Raw genomic sequence first — 26,171 nt, forward strand, 5'->3', positions numbered from 1 at the left:
AATATTCAGAATTTATCACAAGTGAGACAAAAACAGCACTGAGAGGACGCTATATGGTTAATAAACTGGCTGTAAGAACCAATAATACATATTACAGCATTACAGTCAAGAGATTAATATTGTGGAAATTATAACACAGAACCAATGAAAATCTGTTTCTCGCTGAAAAAATATAAAAACAAACCAAAAAATATGTGAATATGAGCGTGTAAATAAGTCACCTGGCTTTTTTGTTTTGTTGAGTTTTCATTCTGGTCCTCTGGATAGCACTGGTTTCTATTTTTATTGTCATATGTACATATCTATAGCCATGTGAATGTAGATAAATAGATCTATCTATGCATGTATCTATCTACAGTGGACAGCCACTCAAGTGCATTAATACAGCTCACTAAACCGATCTGTTTGTGCCGATTGGAGTTCATTGGAGTTCATTGGAACTACTGCATGTACAGCAATTCCAGTGTAAATGTCTATTCAAAGTATTTTTCATTAGAACTGCTTTACGTACAGCACATTTCAAAAGGTCTGTGCTCCAGTTTTAATGAGTGAAATTCTATCAAATGTCAAGACTAATGTTAATATTGTGCATGGTCCTATTTCAAGCACATAAGTACTTTAAAAAATAAATAAGCACATTATTTAGAGCTGATTAGCAGACATATGTGTCTATGGACTGGACTCCTATATTAGCATTAGCTGATAACTTAGCACTCCAACCAGCAGTTGGCACTGGAGTCCAGAAGACTAAATTTGAGGCTTCAAAATGTCCAGCACCAAGAGGTGATGTCATGATGGCTGCATCCATCTTTTACTAACTGATTATGTTTTCATCTCCATTTTTTTTATTGCTGAAATCTGTTGGTGCACCTTTGTATGATTTTCAGTTGTACAGCATCTTATTCTGCCCTCAGTCTGATATAAACAGGGCTGTCAATGTTAATGCAGATTAATCTGTCATCGCGATTAACACTATTAAAATTTTTAATGCAACTAACCCATCTGGAGCGCAGAATGACTCTAAATCCCTGAAATGTCTCTGTCAATGCATTTCGGGCAGTTTGTCCAAAGTTTGTCCACTCTGTGCTCCAGATGGATTAAATGTGTTAAAAAAATTTTAATTGCGTTAATCATGATGATGCGTTAATGTTGACAGCCCTAATATAAACCATTTATGTTTTCTTTTATAGCCCAACTCTCTTTAAAAATAGAAAATAAAATCCCTTGAACAGAAAGTTGGGTTGGTGGGGCTTCAGCACTTACAGCCAGAGCTGCATCACTGTGTTGACCATATTACCATATTAGGAACATCCCCTGTCAGTGATGTCATACAGAACCAAAAATGAAAAAAAAAACACAACAAATTAAAGCAGTCTAAAACCTGAGTTTATGGCTCACAGAGATTTCTTCTATGTCTATTTCTAATTAAAACACTGACTGCATTTAATATGAGGATCCATCATTGTAATAGCATAAGTGACAGGAAAAATACGTAAATCATAATACTGTACCTTTAATTTAAGCCACAAAGCCACTATGTGTCTGTACCAAGAACCTCCTTTTTTACTCTTCCTAAGTAGTTCCACTGCTGTATTATATGGGCAATAATATCCAACAAAAACCGCGATAAGATGCGTATCTTTATTTGTATTAGTGGACTGAGACTGGAACACCAGACTAGGTGCTGACAGAGCTGTCATTTAAACAAGGGCACTGTGTGTTGAATTATTTACTTCTGTTTCACTGATCTGTTGTTTGATCACAGAATGAGGTACTTTTTGTTCATAATCAAATTAAATACGAGCCCCATCAAGCAGATGGGGCATCAGTCGGTGGCACGCTTTATGTAAAACCCCATTGAGTAAAATTAATGCTCTTTACGAAACTTCCACCTAACTTCCACTGAAATGTGAGAAGGCTGAGGGAGAGAACATGTGCATGAATACATTTACTCAACGGTACTATTCACTAAGCCAAGTTTACAATGCAAACAACACCTCGTGCTTGTGTTACAAATTTCACATTTGAACTCAGTGGTGTAATTCTTATTTCATTAGTTTGTGTGTGTTGCTGTTGGGGTTTGTTTGAGGTTATAAACAATAAGTGCTCAAAATAAGTGAAACACTTTAACTGTGGTGCTAGTGATAGTTAGTTTGGATGCGAGTTGGCCAGTTTGGCTGTGATGTCTGTCTTCTCTTGAATATAATTAAAGTAAATGGCACTTCAGTATGGTGCTGAAAATACTTCAGTTCCTTTCTGCTGCTGAAATCTGCCAAGCAGCTCATAGACTGTATAAAAAAGATGGATGCAGCCACCATGATGTCATCAATTGACTCATTGTTGCCATCTTAGAATTTTCAAAACAAGATGTCGTGAGTGTGATGTAGATATGGCTGAGGGACACTGCATCTTCTTAAGGTACTGACTTGTCAGTCACAAGGTAGCATACTCTGCTTTGTCCTTCTGTACCATAACTTAATGCCAAAACGAATGTCATGCTTTATTCAGTAAGACTTGGAACAAAACCTAGATCTAGTGATCAAGCTCATAAGCCCATTAGGAAAGTGTTTACTGAGGTTACACAGTAAAAGAAGCAGAGGGCTGTCTTCACATAGACGTCTATACAATCAGACTTCCTTGGTGTGTAGCAGTGTACAGAAGGCAATTAGTCGGTAGTACAGTAGTGTTTTCTGTCTGTAAACACTGTTGCACCAGCTGAATTAATTCCATTTCAGGGTTCTTCTCTCCCTCTCCAAACACTGGTTTTCTTTAAAGTTTGTTTTTACCACGGTGTGGCGGGGCGTGGCCTGCGGTGCAGTGCAGAGGGGGCGGACGCACCTGCACGACATCGCAGGCCACGCCCCGCCACACATGGGTTGCCCAAGATTTCCCCGCTGTAGAAGGAGCTCCAGACTCTGGTGTATCAGCTTGTGTACTGGAAACAATCCATTAAAAACTTACAAACAGAAAACTGGGATGGCACTGGCAAAGGAAGCGTCTGCTGGCAAAACATCTGTCCTATCTTCATCATAGTTGTCATCCACAGCGGGCTCCTGTGTCCTCACCTCCCCCGAGCTCTCCATCAGCAATAAGTGCAAAGCTACGTCTCCGTTACGTCTCTGCTACCACATTGACGGGGGACACATCCAACATAGTATCAATGCAATTACATACCTCCCACTAGTCTGATGGAGCAGCAGAGAATGTGAGCCGAAAGACAGCCCGGAGATATTTGAGGGCATGGTGGCATTAGCCAAAGGCAAAGCAAGACTTCATCTGACTCGCCTCACATCGGACGTGGGTTGAAAATGTGGCTGAAAACTAAATAAACATGTGGCGGGTTTTTTTTGGTTGTTTTTTTTTTTTTTAAGGGGATTCAGTTATTTAGTGAATATTTGGCTGTGTTCACTTCTTAGCTACAACTGTCCTTCTGCATAATTTAAGAGCTCTTAATTCACAGCTTTCTCGAGCTATTTTCTGAAACTTGAGTGTCTTCTGAAAAACCTTCCTTTGCTGAGCAGCACTTTTTGTAATTTACATAATTTTTTCATAATAGCTCTGTAACAAAATGCAAAATTATCATCAATGTATTCGGCAGCTGTTTGTTTTCTCTACCCCCCACCCACCTCTTTTCTATCAAGGTCATATTTTCTGCTGCAATGTAGAAAACTCATATTATACGGTTGATGAATTCGTGGCTTTGTTTGGACCTAAAGGCATATCTATTTTGTAGCAGGATATACCTTTTAGTACTTCTGATGTCACTGTTAGTCATCCTCAGAGAAGGCCCACAGTACCCAAGAAGCCAAGAGTAAAAAAAAAAAAAACCCCGCCGCGTGACGAGATTCCAAAGACAGAGTGGCTTTTGCTTATCTGCAACGAGAATCTCTCCACAAATAATGAAGATCCTCTTGCATCTGTGTGTGTTTTTGCTTTGGCCCAAGGAGCTGGCCCACCCACAGTCCTCTGCTGCACAAATTGTGTGCTGCAGTCTGAGATGTCTCACATGCTCTGCATCAGGAAAAGGAGGAGGGAAAAAAAGTCTTGCCAGGCCCAGACTGGGTAAATTTAGTCTTGCTCCTTGCCATTTCTCCTGTCAAAAAGGAGACCCATCAGAAACAGGCCTTCCAACCCAAAACTTCAGAATCCCATCGACTCTTTTTCGTAGTTCACCTCAAGCTTTCAATCGTGAAAAACTGGTCATGTAAGCGAAAGTCTGCAGGCGAGAGCTGTGTGGGATTAGGGTCAGTAAACATCGCATGCTGTTGGAGCTCAAAACATCCATTTTAAAAGTTTCAGAAAATACAAATGGGACTTTTTTATGTTCGAGAGTCTTGTGCACTCTCCTTTGATTAAAACAGATACTTTTTCCCAAGAAAATTTGTACAGAAATAATCATATTCCAGCCTCTCTGACAGTATTACCTATTGTGCATTATCTTGATCCACACTTCCACTTCTTAAATATCCTGGTGATATTTACACTCAGTAAAATAATCTTCAGGTTTGGCCTACTCCCTGTAGTCAAACAGAAGTTTGTAGTTTTTCTTCTATGCTTGAAGTATAAGTTCTGTGTGATTAAACAATGTGATGACTGACTTGCACATGGTTACGAAAGGTTTGTAGTTCACAGAAGATCCACTGGAAATAGCTTTGCTAGCTGCATGTAATGCAAAGCAGAAGATAAGTTAGTCTTTATCTAGCTTGCATAGTGTTGTCATTACTGCCAATCTTCACTGGCAACAGGAAGTCAATATTGAAAACACTTGCAGCGAGTTAGCTAAGCCTGCTCTGTTCCTTCAACAGGTCTTGCGACTGCTCTCCTCGTGGAGAGAACAGAGGCTAAATATAATTTATTGTGGATGCAGAAGCAATCCTATTTTCATTACACAGCCTGAACTGTTACCTAGGCCCTAAGGTGACAGTTGCATATTTAATCAGTGAGGCAACTGAGTGCCCCAGAGTACCCCTCTGACTAACCACAAGAGTACTTGCAGAGCCGCTAGTCCGACGGAAGTGTCCTTGTTATCAGCCTGATTGCTACTTTGTCAGAACTACTCGACCGGAATCTTCCCAAAGCCAAGAGTCCTTTTGATAATCTCAAACGCTATTATGGTCTTGTCCTGATGTTAAAGATCCTGTACTGTGATTCCCGGGGGGGGAAGTGCAATAGAAATGAGGTGCCTCAGTCCAGACAAGAAGTCATTCTTTATACTTTGGATATTGCTGGTTGTCTCTTATCACTCAGCTGTTGTTCGCTTGAAGCATTAGAGCGTGGAGTGCCCAATGAACCCACAAACACATTGAGAGTTTTGCTCTTATCCCCTTAAAAAGTATCCTTTCATGTTCATGGTCCTCTAACCAAAGCAAGACATGTACTTTTTCATTAGTGGTTAGACTTGTTGGATGATGGAAACTTATTGTAGAGACAGAAAGGAAGATAAATCAAGAATCAATGTGACTTCGTTTGGACATAAACAACTGGAGTGATATTTACATGAATTACATAATAAACAGGTCATCAATCAAAATGAAAACAGAATGGAGTTGAGGCCAAGTTGTGAAACTTGGTTTATATTTACACAGGCTGGCGTTTAAGCTGTCTGATGACAGGCCCTTTCATCACCTGAGTGCCCGTTCAGCTACTTTTGCCTTATGTTAGCATAATGACTTAGCAGTGTCACGAAAACTAATACTGCCGAGTTCCAAACCCTGCCTTTTTGAAAAAACAAGTACGATGTTGTGCCGTGTAGAGGAGAGCATGCTAATGTGTCTCAGGTCCAGGCTTGTAGGATGTTTGATTGCTATACTCTGGCAGTCCAACCTGTCTTTGTGGTGTTATGCAATGGCGGACTAGAATGTTGTGAATGAAAGCTAAAAATAAAAAAGTCAGTTTTGCCCTGCAGCATCTCAATAGTTCAAGGGTTTGTGTTGGCTAACATTTAATTGAGTTGCATAGAGTCATTAAAGGTATGTTAACACTGATGGTGAATCAGCTTTATTGACACGATAAGGCAAAAAAAGAAATAAACTTTTGTTTCAGACAAGATTAGTCCATATCATACAAAAGAAGAAAAACATCAAAAAGCAAAACTATCACAGAATATACAGATACTTGTTCCGATGTTTATGAAAGCTTGACGCATACTTTGTGTATACCATAACACCGTAACTGTCAAAACTCTTGCAATTGAAATTTTCGACTCATTCGAATGGCACATAAATTTGCATTCGCATAAAAAGTTGGAAAATTACTCGTCACAAACATTTGACTTGCAGGTGTCCATCTTGGAATTCTAAATGCATCATGAAAAGCCACCTGCAGTTTTTTTTTTAATTATGGCTTTACTGTAATTGCACCACAAATGATGCGTGTAAAAAGAGGTACAATAGGCTTGAAAAATGTGCACATGTAAAATTTATGTGCCAAGATATTAGCTTGCATGTACAGCTTATAGCACTTTTGTTTCACATCATCATCATCGTCACAAAGATCACTAATTAAGATATGACCCAAGTAGTTTACTATGCTCACCACATCCGATACTTGCTACGTTCCACAGCATGTATTTTTGAAAAAAGCATGCCTCACCCTTCAGCATGCGATTGTTAAACCGTTGCTGACGAGTTTGTTTTCTACCTCTTCAAGTGTTTAGCATGACTTACAGTCTATAATGAGACACTTTGCTGCATACTGTAATTGCTTGCTTGAGTCACGTCCAAAAGAAAAGAATTTCAAAGACATAATAGAGCAGCGCTGCAAGCCATTGAACCTCAACTGCTTTGAGCACAACAGGAATTAACCACTTGGTTAATTTTCAAGCCTCTTTGTTGTTCGTACTTTTATCATAGCTCCCGCTGTATCTTCTTATGCTAAATGTCGCAGATGGTTTGGAAGCCTAGCATGGTGGATTTACAAGTCATGGCTCAAGTGTAAACCTTTCATTTCAGCATATACTTTCAGACAGTTTTAATCATTAATTCTGACAAGACTTTGATATGTTCAGAGTATGTGTGGTGCTCTGTTTTCAGTTTTTAGTTTTACACCATTTGTGACAAGAGAGCAAAGGTGAATGCATGGCAGCCAGATGCAAAGGCATACCAGGACAGGAAACATGGCAGGTGTTGGATTTGGTCCCATTCCCCTTTGGGCGACACACTTCAAATGTATGACAGAGTGTAAGAAAACAGGTTCCAATGGCTACCTTGGTGAATATAAAGATGTGACAGGAAAGGACAGAAACCCACGTTGCATCATTTCCTCTACGAACGTCATGTGAAGCTTTTTTTTTTTTTTTGCCACAACATCCTTCTTATTTGCCTTAAAAAATCAACACTATAGTTCAAAACCAAGAGTTTCTATATTGATCACTATATATGGTATAAAACATGGATGTAGCTAAATCAAATTACATCACCCACTGGTTTGTCACTGAGGTTTTGCACGATATAGCTTAATTACCCATTCAATATTTTTTTTTTAATATAATTAGTCAAAACCTCTGAACACCTGGGGTCTGCTTTTCACTCATAAATGTGTTGGGATATTTTTGGATGTTTTTTGCTGCTTATCTTTTAAGCCCTGCCCTCAAGTCTTCAAAAGGCTTATTACACAAATTTACAGCGTGACCCTGGATCAACTTCAGTAGATATCTTTACATTGCAGAGATATTTTAACATAGAGTCATATACTTTCTGTTAGCGTTGCTTAGTTTTGGAACAACCAGTTTGAGTAGGGTGCTGACAAGGTCACGATACTAGCATTGTGATACAAGTACCCAACATTGGTACCCAATGCCATTTTTGATACCACAGGGGAAATGAAAAAAATAAGAATGTATTATTTTACAAGCAACATGGCACTTTTCAGACATAAGTAATAGTGTTATACAGTTAAATTAATACTGTCTATTAACATTACAGAAGAGCAGGACTGATACTATTTGCTGCCTAGCTCCTTCAATAACATTATTATTTCATTAATTAGCCAAAGCCACTAGCTGCTACTTAGTAATAACTTACTAGATGGCTAATGTGGTGGTTAGGTATTTGCTAAAAGTTACACAGCTAATGTTAACATATATGGCAGCTAGGCTAACAGTCATAATTACTGTTTAGTTCTTTGCTGCTGTTAAAAATCAGACAAAGAAAGACAGCAGTGTTTATATCTATACTGTTGCAAAGATGTATCTCAATTTTGAGAACACAACTCTGTATATACGCAGTCTAAGGTGCAATTTATCTGACAAATAACAGGGCTTGCTATTAGGTTAACTATATTAACAGCTGTTCTAAGAGGTCTCTGCTCCAGTTTTGTGTTTGCACTTTGCTGCAGTCTAAAATTTATAGCAAGCGTATATCACAAAGGAAGCTAGCATTTCTGTGACATTTGGTTAGCTAGCTAACAGGTGATTGTAAGCTATTTAGGACTAATTACAAGGATCTCCGTGATACATATCAATTGTGCAGTTTGATCCCTTCCAAGCTGTTTTATTTTTTAACAAGGAAAATGGTATTTACATGGGAATGCAACAGTGGGGCCTAATGGGGTCCTTGCTATCCTGCTATGATAGCAAATCATAATCTATTTGAAGGAGGAGTGAGTGGAGCTTCTGAAAACAGCAGCAGGGTACAAATAAGATGTGTTTTTGACATCCCTTTAACCTTCACGCACGAACAATTTGATTAATTTAAATGAAGCCGACATACTCCGACATTCCACCATTAGATCTGTTTAACCATTTTAAATTACATCAACTACACCCTCATCATAAAATACACTGTGCATGGAAACCTTCTGTCCTTGAGTGGAAGACAAGAAAACTCGTCTCCCACATGCATTACTCATGCTGCCTGAATCCCATTGATCTATTATTGAGCCAAAAAAAGAAAAAAAAGAAAAATCTTATTAGCAATCCAATCTCATTTGTCATCCAGTGCCCTTCCCCTTAGCATCATGCCTCTCTTACCTGTCCTGCCTGAGTCATGAGTGCAATATGAAAGATCCTGATAACATTGGTCTCATAATTTTCCATCCTTTGAACACCTGTTTTGCTCTCCAGAGATGTTCATTTGACACTACTTTAGTCATCCTCATGTGCACCCCCCTCCCTCCTCCTCGCCAGCTCCTCCCCCAAACAAACTGCAACAAAAGATGACTACCTGGGCAATATCCTGCCTATTGTTCACCTGGGACAGCTTTTAATTAAAACCTAACACTGCTTTTGTGTTTTCAACAAAGGGACTGGCACTCTTGTGATCGGGTCGGGGTGCACCTCCGCTTTTTGTGTCCAGAACTCTTCATCTCGCGTTTATTGACTGGTGATCTGTGAGACACTTTCAGGTAACACAGCAAACCGTGAACCCGTCGTGACCCGTGAGTGCGGCTGACGTAAGTTCTGGTGAAAGAGGACAGCTTGTTTTGCTGATGAAGTAGCTCTGGGAGAGATTGGAAGAGCCTCGGGGCGCTAGCCTTCTGCCACATGGTCCCTCGGTCTATTGCTCTCTGATTTTCTGTTTTATTTCGCTCGCGGTGCCTGTCGCTCTGCATGTCTGCCCCTCTACACTCGCTCTCTCGGTCTCTTTCTGCGTGTGTGTGTGTGTGTCTGCTCTTGTCCTGAATTCCTGCCCATGTTCTGCTGAAGCAACACAGAGACAGTTTGGGTCAACGTGTAATTGGTGGCCATTTTAGTTCAGGGGTCTCAGCAGCAGACGGTGAAAGTGAGCGGCAGTGTTTTTATTAATTGCTGAAACATGGATGCACAAAGTATAACATGGTTAGAATTGGAAATATATCGGGATACCCATGGCTGGATTCAAACCTCAGACGGTATAAAATGAGGGGAATGCGATTTTTTGACAAAATGAGCTGGTATGTGTTTTTGTCTTGAGATTCTGGAACATTTCAGAGGGAAGAAATTTCATTTTCAGTGTTTCCCAAAAGCCCAAATTAAACTTCAGTAGACCATTGCAGGCTGGGAGGGATCTGAGATGAGAGTTGCCAATTATTGGGTTTTGTGGCCCTCTGCTGGTCATTTCACATAACAGCACTTGAGTCAAAGAGGTCCTGTCACGTTATGAAATCATGTCGTTTCTAAAGCACAGAATTCTTACTGCTAAGTTACATGGATTGCATTAAGCAGTCCCCTCAGAAAAAGAGAAATATTTATTGAGAAATGGAGTTTGATAAAGAGAGCATGCATACCTTAATATAAAAGATGACATACTAAAAAGAACACATAAAAGGAGCGCAGTGGGTCCTGGCAGAAGCAATATATTTTGGTAGCGATGCTATGTGTGTGCATGCATTTCAGTTTTTCATTTGGATACTGTGCATTATGCACACCCTGCAGTGCTTTGCACCGCTGCTTTGTGGATTAAAAGCAGCAGCTCATTTTTCACCCCAAAACATTTTTATGACTGTCCTTGTGTCTCTCTCGCAGAACCTGGAAAAACTATAATCATGACAAAATGTAAATAATTAAATTCCACAAGCACCCCTGACCTTTGCTGATGTCTGTAATGGCCTCTTGAATACAAGCTCAGTCATTTTACTGCAGGACTTTTCTTTTTTTTTGCATGCACAGTCACTCTACTGGCACTGCTGCTACTTCTTGGCTTCAGGGTTCAGACAATAGCAGTAACACCAAAAGAAAGGTTTAAACAAAACTGCAAACAGCATTCGTGGTGCATTCAGTGACTGTCTATGCTAACGAAACTGACATTTATCCAGCCTTTAGGGTCCTCAACCACCAACAGTGTTTTATTCAGCATGTTACTACTGACTTTACTGTGATAACTAGAAGTGCACAAACTATACAATGTAAATAAAAACAGAATATATTGATTTTCAAATCTCATAAAGCAATACTTTATTCACAATAGAGCATAGAAAAATAGGTCGTTTTAAATTTTCTGGAAGCACCGTATCTTAAAAAAATTATAATAAGGCCATGTTTACTACTGTGCAGCATCATCTTTTCCTATAACATGTGGGAACTTTTGATTACTTGACTATAAAAACCATGCTGTTGGAATAAAACTTAGCAGTTTCATCATTGTTTGTCTGGAATAAATCTGAATGGGAGCTAAAACCTATGTTATTCTAAAACCTATCAGCACTAATAGAGCCTTTCCAGATGTGCCAGCTGCCAGTTCCATAGACAGTGGAACATGAATTGAGGACTGATAATAAGGTACATAGTCGAGAGGGCTGAGTGGGAGAGAGAAAATCTGAACTACATTAGATGTAAGAATTTTTCTGGAATTGTGGTATTGTCTACATAAAGCATACTATTGATTATTTTGATTGCATATGGTTAAAATTAGTGTCAAAGTGGAGTAAGTTGCAGTAACAGCAGAAGGAAATATTTTATTCAAGCCAACATGAAAAAAATCACGGGAAAGTGTTTAAACAGACATTATCAACACATTTACATTTACACATCAACAAACATGTATGTCGTATGTTTGTTCACTACCAACCACCCCCCACCTGCTAGCAATACAAGTGTGACATGGACACGGTGGACCGCCATGTCTATAACATACTGGGTTTCTTCAGCGGTCTGCACAGCAGACAAGCTCAAATCTCCTGGTTGAAAGTCAATCCTCTTTTCATCTCATCTCCCTCACACCCTGCTGGTCGCAGCAGATGGCCGCTCCTCCCTGAGACTGGTTCTGTCGGATGTTTCTTCCTGTTAAAAGGGACTTTTTGCTTCCCACTTTTGATTTTGTGGGTTTCTTTGTATTATTGTAGGGTCTTTATAATACAATAAAATAATAATAATAATAAACATGCTAATGCAGTAGGAATTGACATCAGTTTACATAACTCACATAACTTATGTTATAAAGTTGCTGCCCTGACTGTAACACTCTGTAATCTGAGTTTATATATGCACACTGTATAGAAGGATATTTGTTTATATATCAAAATGGTCCAAATAAAGGGAAGGTTGTAGTGTAGTGTAAAGTTCCAGTTTGTATTGATTATGTCCTCATTTAAGGGTTTTTAGAACTATTGTTAATTATTTTACATGACAGACACAGAGAACATTTATAAAGGTGAATGATCTCTTCCTCTCACACCCCAACAGTCATGGCAGATGGCTGCCCTTCCCTGAGCCTGGTTTCTTCCTATTAACAGGGAGTTTTTCCTTCCCACGGTTGCCAAGTCCTTGCTTGGAGGGTGTCATGTGATTGTTGGTGTCTTCTTTGTATGATTGTAACATAAAGCACCTTGAGGCAATTGCTGTTGTGAGTTTGTGCTATATAAATAAAACTGAACTAAATTATTAGCACTAGCGCTACGCAGCTAAAATCTTACGTGTAGGAAATCACTGCCAATTGACCAATTCTGTCATTTAGGTGTGATGAGTATCGTGACAAAAGTAACACAGTTTTGTCATCTAGGCATAAATGGGATCCAATTTGCCAATAGAAAACCGTATATTCCCCAAATAAACCAAAACCTGATTACAAAAATGTAAATAAAGTAACGTTATCAATCACTTGTATTGTACACCTGTAATGGAATTTCTTAGGTTTAGCCCCTCAATTTAGCACACTATCACTATTTACTAGCTTCCATATAACTTCTATCTGCTGGCTGGTGCCTGGTATTTTGGTTCTTCGATAAGCCTCAAGGAGCTGAGCTGCTTGTAGATAAGGGAAAATATTATATTTGTGCACTAGAGACCTGACACAGGAGAGAGTTTATGAAAGTTAGTTTGAACTTAGAGCGTGATGTAACGTGTATTCACTCATTCCTCTTGATATCACAATATACTGTGATAAATATATCTATGTTTCATTATACTTTTCTGCATGAGGTCAAACCTGGTCTGGACTGTTAAAATTACTTTTCAGATGTTTGCAGTAAATATAATAGAATTGTTTGCTTTGTGTTGAGGAGCATAAAAAATAAAGAAATAAAAAAAAGTGCATGGAGCCTGCATTTCACTGCTAATTATAGCTTACTGAGCTCGGAAAACAACAACAAATGTAATGATATGTGTAAGAAAACCAATTATTTTGTATGTAATTTTGCTCATTTTTATTATATTATATTTATTTTTCCTATTCCTATGTTTTTTTACTGTAAAAATATTAGCTTAAATCTTTCTCACTCCTTTTATTTTTGCCCTAAAATATAAGACCAAAAGAGACTTCAAGTGGAATGTTCAGGGCGTCCACGGAAGAGATGAAGTCAGCCGTGAAACCACCACCAACCAACCACCACGCCCACTTTGACCTTGTCAGTCTAACTGTCAGTACTGCACTGTGATGGCATTTACCAAGAGTAGAAACTTTACTCCAACTGTAGCAGCAGCAAAGGTGTGTTGCATTTCTGAAAGGTGAGCAATCAAACTCGATGCTGAAAACAGAAATATATTTGAGTTCATTATTGGCTGTGCAGTAAGGATGAACTATACACAGGTTCGTGGTCTAATTCAAGCACTGCATGATTGTGCATTTCTGCTTCCACGAAAGCTCTATTCCATTCACACATACACCAACACACCATCTCTGGGCCTCAGCTGCAGGTTGCCCTCCACTGGCAATTACTTTCATCCACAGACTGTGACCAGGAACTGTTACCCTTGGGTTTGAGGCACACACACACACACACACACACACACACACACACACACACACACACACACACAACACACACACACCACTAACCTGCTGAATGCTGATTCTGGGCTTGTGCCTGTGCAGCTTTGGTTCTGACTCTGGTCTTGATCCCTTCCTACACAGTGACAATCCTCCTAAATGCACCCTGATGGCTTCGTGGTCACCGGTCAAATGCATAAAGACATGTACACACACACACGGATAGACAAGATCCACACATAGCATGACTGGGACCAAGCTTTTAGTACCTGGAAAACAGATATACACAAATGAGGTAATGATGCCAGGATACACCCATAGATAAGTAAATTTACTTATATACAACACACCCACACGGACAGATAGGGAAACAAACCTGAATGAGTCTTGGAGTGCTTTGAAGACAATTAGAGTGAAAGCAAATAGTGAATGAGGACCTCGGGGAGTGGGGATTAGGGCGGCAGTGTTTGGCTCCAAGGATTAGTTCAGGGGTGCAGGGTGCTTTAAAAGCAGGAGATAAGCTCTCCAACAACTAAAGGTCACTCACCAAACAGATTGAGTGCTTAGCAAGGATGAGAGGAGATCTTAGTGGGAGCCAGGTAGAGCATAGGAAAGAGAAAGTGTATGTCCACGGTGTGCATGTATTTATATGATTTTATAAATAGGGATTTTTTTTTATACCTGGCTACTACAAAGACTGCAGTATTTTATAATAAAAGTTGTAAAACTCAAAGTCATGACTTGTTTAAGGAGTTTAAAAATTTTTTAAACCATGGTGTTCCGAGTCCTGGACAGACTCTTTACACATTAATTAGCTATTTGTGCTACAGCTGTCAAGGTAAACGCACTTTCCTTCATTTTATTGCATTAGTAATGAAAAAGGAATAAAATAAAGAAGTCAGTGAAGGGATGTTAACTTTTTTTCTCTCAGGTTTTATGTAACTTAGCCTACAGAAAAGTATGGGGTCCCAAAGGTGCTGAAAAAAATAGTTTAAACAAAATACAACAAAAAAAATATAACTGAAAAGGCACACACGACACCAAAAACAAAACACAAAAAACCCCCAATTAAAAGCCTTACAACATTTTATAAAACATTATGTTTCAGTTGTTGTTACTGTAGCCAGCCCCACCACCACCAACCACCTACTTTCTATTCTCTTTGGAATATGAGAACTTTGGAAAAATGATAGAAAACACGAGAAGCAAATTTTTCTAGATGTAATAGTTTCATCTACTGTAACTTACTGAGCTAATCTAAATATTCCTAAAGAACATCATAGTATGGTGTCCTGGAGGTGCCAAATACAGAAAAATTACACAAATTTAAAAAAAAAAAACAACACTAAATGATGACATTTCAGAAACCACATTGACTAAGCAAAAAAACAAACAAACACAAAAACCATTTAAAAAGACCATGGCAACATAAAAACAACAGTAAACAAACCCGGCATAACATTTAGCTGTCTGTGCTATAGTCAATGGGTACCACTTACGTTCCCAGTTTTTTTTGGCTCTACTCATTAAGAAACATGTAAATATAGAACATGGCTACAGTTTAAGTTAACCCTTTTCTCTGATCAGCACTCATTTAATTTATTGAAGAGATTTATTTATAGGGTATCTTACTGGTGCAAAGATAAGAAAAACAAATAAAGAAAACCCCCTAAAATATTAGTATTTTAGGGGGTTTAATAGTATTTAACACTATTTCAGAAAACAGTCTAAAAACATATTAAAATAAGTAAATAAAATATTTGTCGGCTTTTAAGATTTCTTATTCTTTTTGTTGTGTTTTGCACATTAAGGCCACCATAGTGCTTCACAATTGCTCTTTATTGTTCAGAAAAACTTTAACATGACAGTTAAATGCACCCATACTTACATGCGCATGCATTCATGCACCTCAATTAGATCTCTCCGTTCAAATTAAAGCTCGCAGCACCTGCCTAGCCGCCCTCCTGCCTGGCGCCCTGCTGCGTTTCAACTCAAGAAGCCCACTGGGTTTGTAACAGCCGGCCTTGTTTAGCACCAGGGACAAGGTCGTTTAAGTGATAATGAAATCGTCTCATTACTGTAATGAGACACATTTATAATGAAGGTGATTTGCCCAAAAGTACGCACACACACACAGGTACATATAAGCTGACAGATGAGCATGGAGCTTAACACATGCAGAACCATGCACAGAAGACAAGGCTATCCACATGGAGACAAGCTTTGTATACTTCAAACACACACACACACACACACACACACACACACACACACACACACACACACACACACACACACACACAATCTGGCACCTAATTACCCAGCAAGCAAAACATAATGTGAAACCTCTGTTTGAGGGGAGCATTGGAGTCACCCGTTTTACCCTGATCAGTCAGAAATGAGCTCTTTATAGCTGCTGTGTATCTTTCCATTAGTTTATCTGTTTACTTTCAGCCACCACCTCAAAGCTAATTATGCTGTGGTGAAGTCTTAGTCTGTCAACAGTTATGCTGGATGTGATTTGACTCTTGGTATTATTATATAGAGTGGGTGAGACAAATATGTTATAATTGGCAGGGATGTGGCTGTTTGCATTTCTTCTGTCAACAGCTTTATATTATAGGCTTCATACTGCTTCATAATAAATATTTCTAGTAATTATAGTACAGTGAACTCTGGTTACACACTGTTGCACACGGTAAATATTGTTGTTAAGGAGGTGTTAACATCAGTATTGTGGTTTTAATATTATTCTGATTCTTATTTACTGGGGAAAATGCCTAACATCAATCCTTCTGCTTATTTAAGCATTTTACATTGAGTCATTTAGAGTAGGCTACACTTTCTTAAACATGGGAGAGAGAAACTAAGGTGATTCAAGCAAATGGAGTCTCAAGAAAAATAAATAAATAGTTGGGCTGAGATTCCAACGATATGTAGTGAGCTAGCAATTTAATCAAAAGAAGGGCAGGGTGATTGAGCTTCAAGAACATTTTTTTTTCAAAAGTCACGAGTTTAAATGCCTTTTAGGTTTCAAGTTATCGATTATTAAGGCCTTCAATTGTCAAGCTATATCCCAGCACAGTCATCAGTAAACTGAACCTTTCAGATTTTTTTCTGCTGTTGGTGGCTTTTGTAAATCTGTGCACCCATTTTATACTATATCTGTAAAAACTGACATTGGTTTAATTGGTAGCAAAGGTACCTATACAGTTTTTGCTTGCAGCTTACTAACCAAACTAGCTAGAACCAAACAAGTTAGCTTTAACTGATCAGTTAGAGTTCCACTTGTTTTTCCAAAATAGGGATACTTCTGGCTAAAATAGGTGGCAACAGCCAAAACAGGGCATGAAAACAGGTTTCTAACCACTGGCTGATGCTAGGTGGCTACATCTGTCTTATCTACAGTGTTGTGAAAAAGTCTGAATTTGGCCAAGACTTTTTTTTTGCCATTCCAAAACCTTATTTTTTTAATTTGTTAAGTTTTTGAGGCAGGTGGACCTGCTGAGGAATTCTGGATCATTGCCCTGCTGCATAACAGTATTCCAGGTTATGAACTGATGGCCAAATGTTCTCCTTCAGGATTTTCTGGTAGTCGTCCTGAAGCAGCAAAGAAGCCCCAGACCATCACAGTACCACCACTATGTTTGTCTATTGCTATGATCTTCTGTTTATCAAATGGTGTGTTAGTTTTACACCAGATGTAATGGGGGTCAAACCTTCCAAAAGGTTCAGATTTTTTTCTCATGAGTTCACAGAATATATTTTATAAAAGTCTTGGGGATGATCAAGACGTTTTTTGGTAAATGCGAGACGAGTATTTGAAGGCCATAATCACTGGTGACCAAAAAGCACACAAACTCTCCAATGGATGCCATTTTTACCCAGTCTCTTTCTTAATGTTGACTCATGAACTCTGACTTCAACTGAGACAAGTGAGCCCTGTTGTCCTTTAGATGTTGTTCTGCATTATTTTGTGACCTCCTGGATGACTCGATGACTCTTTGATATGTTCTTGGAGTAGTTTTTGGCAGTAATTTTGGAAGATTCACTGCCATTGAAGTTTTCTGCATTTGTGGACAATGACTGTCAAGTCTTTCCAATCTGATAGATGTCAGTTTTCTCCACTCTGTTAATGATGTTTGCATGAAATCAAAATATCAGTCCAGTTCAGATATGACAGATGAGACAATTCACATTCTGAACCACATTCAAACAGTTCACTGAATAACATTAAATAGCAATGAAATAACCTCATTTTATACTTGGATAACAAGGCAAAAATAATGTGAGTCTCTAGGATAGACAGTGTTGAATTAATACTGTAGACAGGCGCAGGCAATGACAATGGAACATTTTTATTCCTGAACATAAACCATAGCAAACTCTGTTTATACAGACGTACATGATTTCAACAAACCATTGATTGACCTTGCAGTCATCTTTAATGCCTCACTTTCCTTCAAACTGCTTGTCTCTTAACATTATTTGCTTGATATTTTTCCAGAGAGCTGTCTTAAATAAATGCTTTTTTTCAAGCACAACAATTCTAAAAGCAGGGAAACTAAAGCAAACACCGAGGTACAATTATCACAGTTAATGGTCAAGAACTCTCGAAAGAAAGATGTTAACCCTGCAAGGCCCTAAGTCAATATCAGTGAGGACGAGTACCTTAACACTAACCCCTCACTCGTAACTACATGCTGTTAGGATATGCTTTGTTCTTCCACGTACTGGCAATCAGCTACTTTCCCCAGAACACAAAGGGTTAGGGTTAGATCTAACTCTAACCCTGTGATAGATTAGACATCAGAACGTTAAAGCTTCTGTAAATGAAACCGAGGTCGATGCGGTCCAATTTGTGCCTATTCATTTATGAGCAGCCACCGTGAGTCGCCTTGCTGAGTCACCAGAAGCCCTCACTCCTTTGCCTTTTTAACCCAGCTTGAACTCCATCCACCTCCTTCTGTGTTGAAGCGCTATGCAATACTGACACACACACACTGGGGATCTGAAGGGTGCGCCGCTGGTTCGGTTGCTACAGATTTGCAAAGTGACTCCCGTGGGTCAATGTACCACTTGAAACGGATTTCCTTTCATCTATCTAATATCACCTGAGACTTTATAGATTCGCTCAAAAGCTCGCTCTTAAGAAGTCGCTTAATTTGCTCACCTCTCTTGAGTAAAACCCCAAATAAACATCAGTCTTTTTTTTCTTCTGTAGAAGCTCCTCAAGCTGTGGGATTGGATTTCAGACACAAGAGGGCACTGGTAGATCTCCAGAACACTCAGTGGAAAAGCCAAGTCAATCATGCTGCATTGCCCCCTGGAGTAAGTAGTCTATTCTCTGGTGCTTGTTCATATATAAATAGTCTCCCAAGGTGAATATCTTATAAATTGCCTGTCCGCGAGTTAAAGGGATCACAGTTAGGTCTGTCATTGAGACCTGAAACAGACTGAGGCCTTATGTCAGTCCGTATGCTCTGCATCCAGCGCATGACCCCGTATCTTTGTGCAACTGCGCATTTATTTCCCCTGTTTGCATCTTTTACTCAGCAACTTAGACGAGGGCACATCAACTCCATAACTCACTCGTGACCATTATTGCTGCCGGCAGCCCTCTATCACTCACAAACTTGGCTCTATTAGCTTGTTAGAGCACGGCCCCTCTCTTTGAGGGGACATGCATCTCGTCGGTCACGGCTGTCCGTCTCGTATCCATTGCGTTCCGCAAAGCATGTCAGATGAATAGACGTGGCGCCGTCGTGCGCCGATTCACAGGGCGAGGAGATGAAAGCGGGAGCGTTCGCTCACGTGCAGACACATGCACAAAAAGTGCCAAAAGAGTCAGCATCTGTGACAGATACAACAGAGTGAATGATGGAAAGGACTAAGAAGTGCACTCAAAGACTGAACACATTACATATTTTGAGTCTTTATATTGAGCGTATGCGTTCCTCTTAGTCCATTTGTGTCCCTGCCTATGTGGACATCTGTATGTGTGTTTTAGCTGCGAGTGCGTGTGTGTGTGTGCGTACACTCCCTGCAGATTGCTGCTCATCTGTGGTTTATTCATCCCTGTGGATAGCAAGGGTGTACATGCTGAAAGGATACATCAATCATTGGACAGCGGGTAAAAATAGATAGGCTTGCTCGAATACAAATGTGTCTCTTAACTCTGAATATATTTGTCTGTGAAAACGGGAAAAAGACAGTAAAAGAAAAGTAGAAAAAGAGATTTATTTTGGAACTCTCTCTGCCTTTTTTTTTTTGGTTCATATTCAGAGGGACTCATCACAGCCAGAAAACAAGTTGGGCTCTCTCCGCCCCTGCCATCTTCTAATCCCACACACTGAGAGGCTCCTGCTGTCCATATCAATTAGCAGCATTTAGCCGGTCACACCACTGTGCTACAGATGACTACATTTCCCACGTCTCAGTGAGGCAGATTGCCTCCCATTATTAATGGCACCGCTGGGGAGGAGATGGCTGCTGAGCGCTACACTGTGAACCTGCAGTTGAATTCTTGCCATCTGAGTGCTGCAGAAATCTCCTCTCTGCAAAAGGTCAACTCTTCATATATATATATATATATATATATATATATATATATATATATATATATATATATATATATATATATATATATATATATATATATATATATATATATATATATATATATATATATATATACACACACACTCTGGTTGCTTTGCATTTTTTTTCATATCATTCATATCATGCATTTTATTAACTGTTTGGTTTAGTCTCCCAGTAGGTATTTTTCTCTAATATAAAACGATGTCAGCTGTCGAGTGAGGTAAATAAAGTGAAGGGAAATTAGGAGGTACAGTGGTACAGTAGAGCACAAGTATTCAACAAGTTCGCATGTATTATCACACACGTGTGTCTGGCATTTCCTTTCGTGCACATGGATGCCACATAACCTTCATGGCAAAGTGGGGATGCAAGGGTGACAGATCAATTAAGATCTTGGCGTTGACCTAATAGTTTCAGTGATGGAAAATTTGACTTCCTGTTTATGTGTTCACTCCTGTCTACCCATGAAGCTTTATTGATCATGTGCCAGAGGCATGTGTTAATGCTCAGCATTTCTGAGAGCTATGAGCAAACGCCGGCCAAATTCATTCAGTGAAAAAGTACTGCTGGCAAGGGATTGGCATGTTTAATCCTTATATCAAGAGGAAGGGGTTAAATGGTGCATGTCACCTTAATCTAAAGTGACTGGCAGAGTGTACAGACAATCATATTAGGTTTTCTGGAGTTTCTGGTAGAGGAAGTGGTTTTAGCGATGGGGGACTATCTCCAAGAAAGCCATTGTCTTTACACCTATCCATCCATTTTAAAGGCAGAAGTCTGAGCGGGGATTTTCAGACTCTCCTCTCTCTGGTCAGGCCCTCTAGCTCCTTTGGAACCTGTAAGATGCACCAAAGCCAACCAAGACACAGTCTCTGCAGTCTGTTCTGGTGTCTTTACCTGGCAAGATAACCATTTCAACTTGCAAAGTAACAGCTGCTCTGTTCTGAGTTCATCCTGATGACTGAATTCCTAAACCCATCTTTAAGACTGAGTTCCTATAACCTTTGTTAGGAGCTTATATCTGAACTTGTGTCTGCGATTCTTCTGGTTTATACCCAAACTCTTGGCTATAGGCAAGAGTAGGGATGTAAATGCCTTCCTGGTTTACACCGTCTTTACCACAACAGACCAGTGCAGATTGGTGCTGCACTATAGATGCAGCACCAATCTGTGGATGAAGCCAGAAGAACCACATCCTCTGCACAAAGCAAATATCATGCCCTGCAAAATACCACCCCCCCTCAAAGAAATTTTTTTGGAGTATTTCAGAAAAGTTGTATCGCTTTTTTCAGATTTGTTTTAGTACTTCACAATCCTTGGTTTCGAGTTATGTGTGCTTTCGTTTTGTAAACCTTAACTTTTTTTTTTCAGTTGTGTCATCCCCTGTGTTGCCTCTGTTTCTCATTGTGAATTTATGGCTCTTCTCTTGTATTTAGAAGTCTGTTTTCACTTGTGGATCTCTGCGATTTTTATTTCCCTCCTTTGTTATCTTCCCGCCCCCTTTGACGTCTGATTGAGTTTGCCTGCACCTTATTACCCTTCTTTCTCTAGTGTGTATTTAGTTGCTTTGTCTTCTTTCTTTGTTGGGCTGTCAAGTCATGTCCCTCTGGTCTTCTGTATTTTGTTTTGTGGAATTTCTTTTTGTTTTTGAGCAGCTTGTTTCTTTTAATTCACTTTAGATAAAAGTGTCTTTTATCTTACCACTGCTTCTCTATCTCCACCTTGCGTCAAAGATTGACACGTCGGACACTTTAAGACTATCACCGGTGTCCCAAATTTTTTACAGGTCAGCGAGGAATTGTGATTATTCCAAACAAACATTTTGTGCTGCTGGCATCAAATCATTTTTCGGTAAAAAAGAAAGGGGGGGGGGGGGGCACATTTTTCATACTGTTCCAGCTTTTTTAGACGTGTTCTAATAAACTCTGAGTGCCCATTAAAATAGTTTTTCCTATTTCCTGCGTGTTCATCCACTCGCACTAATAAGGCAGTACAGCGTACAAAAAACACATCTGTGCAAGTCTTGCTCTGGAGTTCTCTATTGTCTGCCTTTTTCCAAGAGTTTCACCAGATGATCAAAGGTTAATTAGCGCTACCGACTCTATTGTGTGAGGTAGGTGGCCTACATTGACTGTAACACTGAAACAAAACCCACCAAAAATCCATATCTCAAAACTTATTCAAACTTTTGTACTAACGCTGCCTTTTTGCTAATGTCTCCCAGTGCTTAGCTGTTTCCAAATTGTCCAGGACAGTGAGTCTGGAAAGCCAGGAAACCCCAAACACCTGCTTAAGTATTTTTTGGGTCACTGGCATTGATCAATAACTCTACCGTTGATATGTTATGGTCATTTTGTGTTATGGGGCCGTATAAATCTCACTCATTGCCCCTTTAAATGGAGTCAGTGAAGGAAGTTTAGTGCGAAACATCGATACAGACGATGATCGCTGCATTTCAATTCAGGCCCGAGATGTGTCATTCCAAAAAAACTCCCGGCATGACTGGCATTCTCAAAGCCTGGTGGTTGGGGGGGTTGAAGTAACCCTGTTTCTTTTTAGGGAAGGTGTAGGTTATTTTTAGTAAACTGCTGATTCAAGGAGCACGATTGCTGGCAGCATGCGCCTCCACTTAACTTAACGGCCCTCATAAAATTAACAGCGGTGATAAAATACATACCACGAAATGTTTGTAATGACACCTGGAGGCCCGCAGGTCATTTTTGTAAGAAATTACACAGTAAATTATTGATACCAACAACTAGAGAAGCTTAGACTGGAGAATGGTGTAAAACTTAGTTTAAATATTTAAAAAATTTAAAATTCAGGTCTGTTCCTTAATGCATTTGCTTCAAAACATTTGCAGTCAAAAGAAAAAAAAAACACACACAGTGTGATCTAGCACTTTTTTTTCTTCTCACTGTCTCTCAGCATCAAAACCTTGACTATGTGTTTTGTTAGAGCCTTCCCTGTCACCATTTTTGATACAGCTATTGACACCTGTGTATGCCATAGTGCTTTCCGAAGATAGCAGAGGTTGTAAATTGTATCTAGAAGCCACCTCGACAGTCGAAAAAAAAAAAAGAGCCATTACTCAGGGCAGAAGTCTCTGTATATTTCAGGAAAAACCCAGAAGGAAAATGAAAATTGAAAAATCATCGACACTGTGGTGAGATGCGGAGCAAATGATCCTAAGCTTTGGTGAGAGAAGTAGCGGGGGGAGAGGGATTGGTTACACCTTGTCTTGCGTGAGTCATTCAATCCCTCTGCCTGAAGGAAACTATGTTTAGGATGCAGATGTTATTTTAGAATCTCTGATCACACATAGTACAGTACAGTACAAAAAAACAAACTACACCATAACTATCAACCAGAGTTCACCACCACGAAATCAGCTACAACTAGCACACGTGGCCATTCACAGGGTGAACACGACACCAGTCTTTACAGAGGCTGCACACTGCATCTCACAGCCTTATCAGCAGGGACAGCGTGCGATCAAGCTCCTGGATCCTATTCTTTACAAAGCCGACCATGTAGCATTATGAGTCACTTATTACAGACAGGGCCTTGAGGAAACCAAAATGCCATTTTTATTAACTTAATTTCCTCCATGATACTTTCTGTGTCTACATGGCTTCTTATATGATTTGCAGATGAGTCACATATAAAATTACTACTGAGACAGTGACTTGTGACTTCAATTTGATAGTCCATATTGGTACAATCATGCCAGTATAGCGAAATTAAACCACATTAGATTACTGTAAGGCTCAATACACAGCATGCTTTTATCAAACTTTTAACTTTTATGTGACCTAGATGGAAATGTAGCACACCGGAATTAACTAAGTGGTACTAAATGGAAAGTAGAGATGAGTATGGCAGTAATGCCGTTAGTTTTCCAGGTACTGGATAATACATCATTTAATGGTGTAAGGCAGAAAAATGGGTTGGTTTCGCATTAAAAGCTCAAAGCCTATATATAGGCATACTGAATTTAAACCTATGTTCACAATCTAAAGGTATTTTTAAAAGTTAAGTGCTATATGCACTTATTTTACATAGAAATGAGGAAAAAATAATCGTCTCATTGAACCTTTTTTCTGATTTCCTGCATCTTAGGAGCTAAAAGTGGCCACCCAAACACATGAGATATAACAGTGGAAAGCCCAAGATGTCCTCTATTTAGTACATCATTTTAGTAGCTCAAATAAGTCACAAGATATAGACCAAAAATGAATGTTAAATACAGAGAACATAAATGAATAGGCTGGTTCTCAGGAGAATATTATATTCTGATGTTTTAAAAAGATGAGGGTGGAGTATCCCTAATGTGCTCTTTATAAAGTAACTATGCATACCAAGTAGTATCTATTGGGGTTGCAAATACACATATTCACATTAATTGGATGCCCACTATTTCTTTTCCGAGAAACATAAATCACAGGTCAGTGTTTATCTGTTTATCTGTATGGCTGTTTCTTGTTTCTTGATGATATTTATTGGCACTGGTGGCTTATAAAACAACACAAAATGACATGTCGGTTATAAGCTAGGATCATATGAAAATACTAAGTTAGATAACAGGCACACAGGTTTTGTTACTCAGTGCCAGCTGGCTGTCTGCTTTGAAGCCCCTTAAATCCTGAAGCTCTCTCCATTGTGTAAATGCTTCTCTCAGGCTAACTCCTGCTTTATCCTGTCTTCTCTGCCTTTCAATGCTTTCCTTGATTCCTGTGATATAGCAGTTCTTTTCTTTGGGCTAGTCACGTGTCCAAAGCTGTTTGTTATCCATTATGCCAGCTAACTAAAGATATCCACCAGTATCTCTGAAGACAAATCTGTAACAGCAAACTGTTGGTGACTAATGGTGGCTAGCCATTAGCAGCAAGCAGCTATATGGCTATAGCTAATTGGGCACTGCAGCCAGCATTTGGTAAGGCAAATCCTATGGACACATTTCTGTTTTGTGTACATGTTTATATAGAGAAAATTTTTATGCAGAGAAAGCTGCTGTCATATTAATTTATGAAAAGGCTAACCATTTGCCTAATGGTGTGCTGACATACTTCCTGTTTTCATAAAAAGAAAATCAGATTTAGCAGGAAAATTCCAACCTGGTGGCAAGCTTGTGCCAGGACTCAAGGAAAGATTTATAGGTAACCAATCTAAATGCTGATGGTGTTATTTTTCAGTTGATATTAAAAAACAACAACCACAACAGGCTTCAGAATAAATAAGTTATAAACTGTTTCTGAGAAATAACACCAGGATTCTTTGCTAAGTATCTGACAGCTGGTAACTGTGCAGGGGCGGGTCTAGAAAAGTTTTGTCAGGGGGCAGGTAGGGCATTAACTGGGAGAGGGGGGCACAAAGAAATACTTTTCTTTCTTATTCTCATTTAAAATGTCTCGCTTTTATTAAATAATTATCTGAATCTTACAACCAAAGTTTTAATCTGATGTAAAATGTATAGAAATCATACATATACCAACAATAAGGTGTATTGTCACAACAGCGTCTGCTTTCATTCAAAGGCTTTATGGCTTTTCCTGTAATACCTGGTGGGCTGGTCTCTAGTCAAAATGCCTGGGCCAAGTCCCGCCCTGCATCAGTGTGAGTGCATACACTCACAAAATGTTTAGTAACTTCAGATCCCTGCAACAAGCCCAGGTCCAGTTTACTTTGGTGATTTGGACTATTCCATTTCACAGCTGTTATTACATTTTTTTTCTTTATCTCCTGTACAGGCCAACACAATCTATTTGTCTTTTCAGGTTGTAGTATTACACAACATTTTCAGATCTAATAGAAATAAAATAAGTGTTTCATAATTCACTCAATTTATTGTCTTTATTTATAACTGGCATTATTGTTTCATTTTATAAAAGAAGCTTACAAGAAAGAGGCAAAATTATATTCCATTATGCTTTATTAGCTGCTTCGGTG

General features: G+C 39.2%; 1 long non-coding RNA gene across 1 annotated transcript in view; it reads left to right on the forward strand.

Moving 5' to 3' along the window:
* LOC113016129 (uncharacterized) overlaps positions 1 to 20,227 on the forward strand; it is a 27,271-nt gene extending 7,044 nt beyond the window's left edge. Inside the window, exons 2-3 of the long non-coding RNA XR_003271195.2 lie at positions 18,844 to 18,950; positions 19,905 to 20,227. This is a non-coding gene — a long non-coding RNA (uncharacterized LOC113016129). The remainder of the gene's footprint in view (positions 1 to 18,843; positions 18,951 to 19,904) is intronic.
* Positions 20,228 to 26,171: the final 5,944 nt, after the last annotated feature.

The sequence above is a fragment of the Astatotilapia calliptera genome, chromosome 23 (assembly GCF_964374335.1).
Source record: "Astatotilapia calliptera chromosome 23, fAstCal68.1, whole genome shotgun sequence".
In the NCBI taxonomy this organism is placed as follows: domain Eukaryota; kingdom Metazoa; phylum Chordata; class Actinopteri; order Cichliformes; family Cichlidae; genus Astatotilapia; species Astatotilapia calliptera.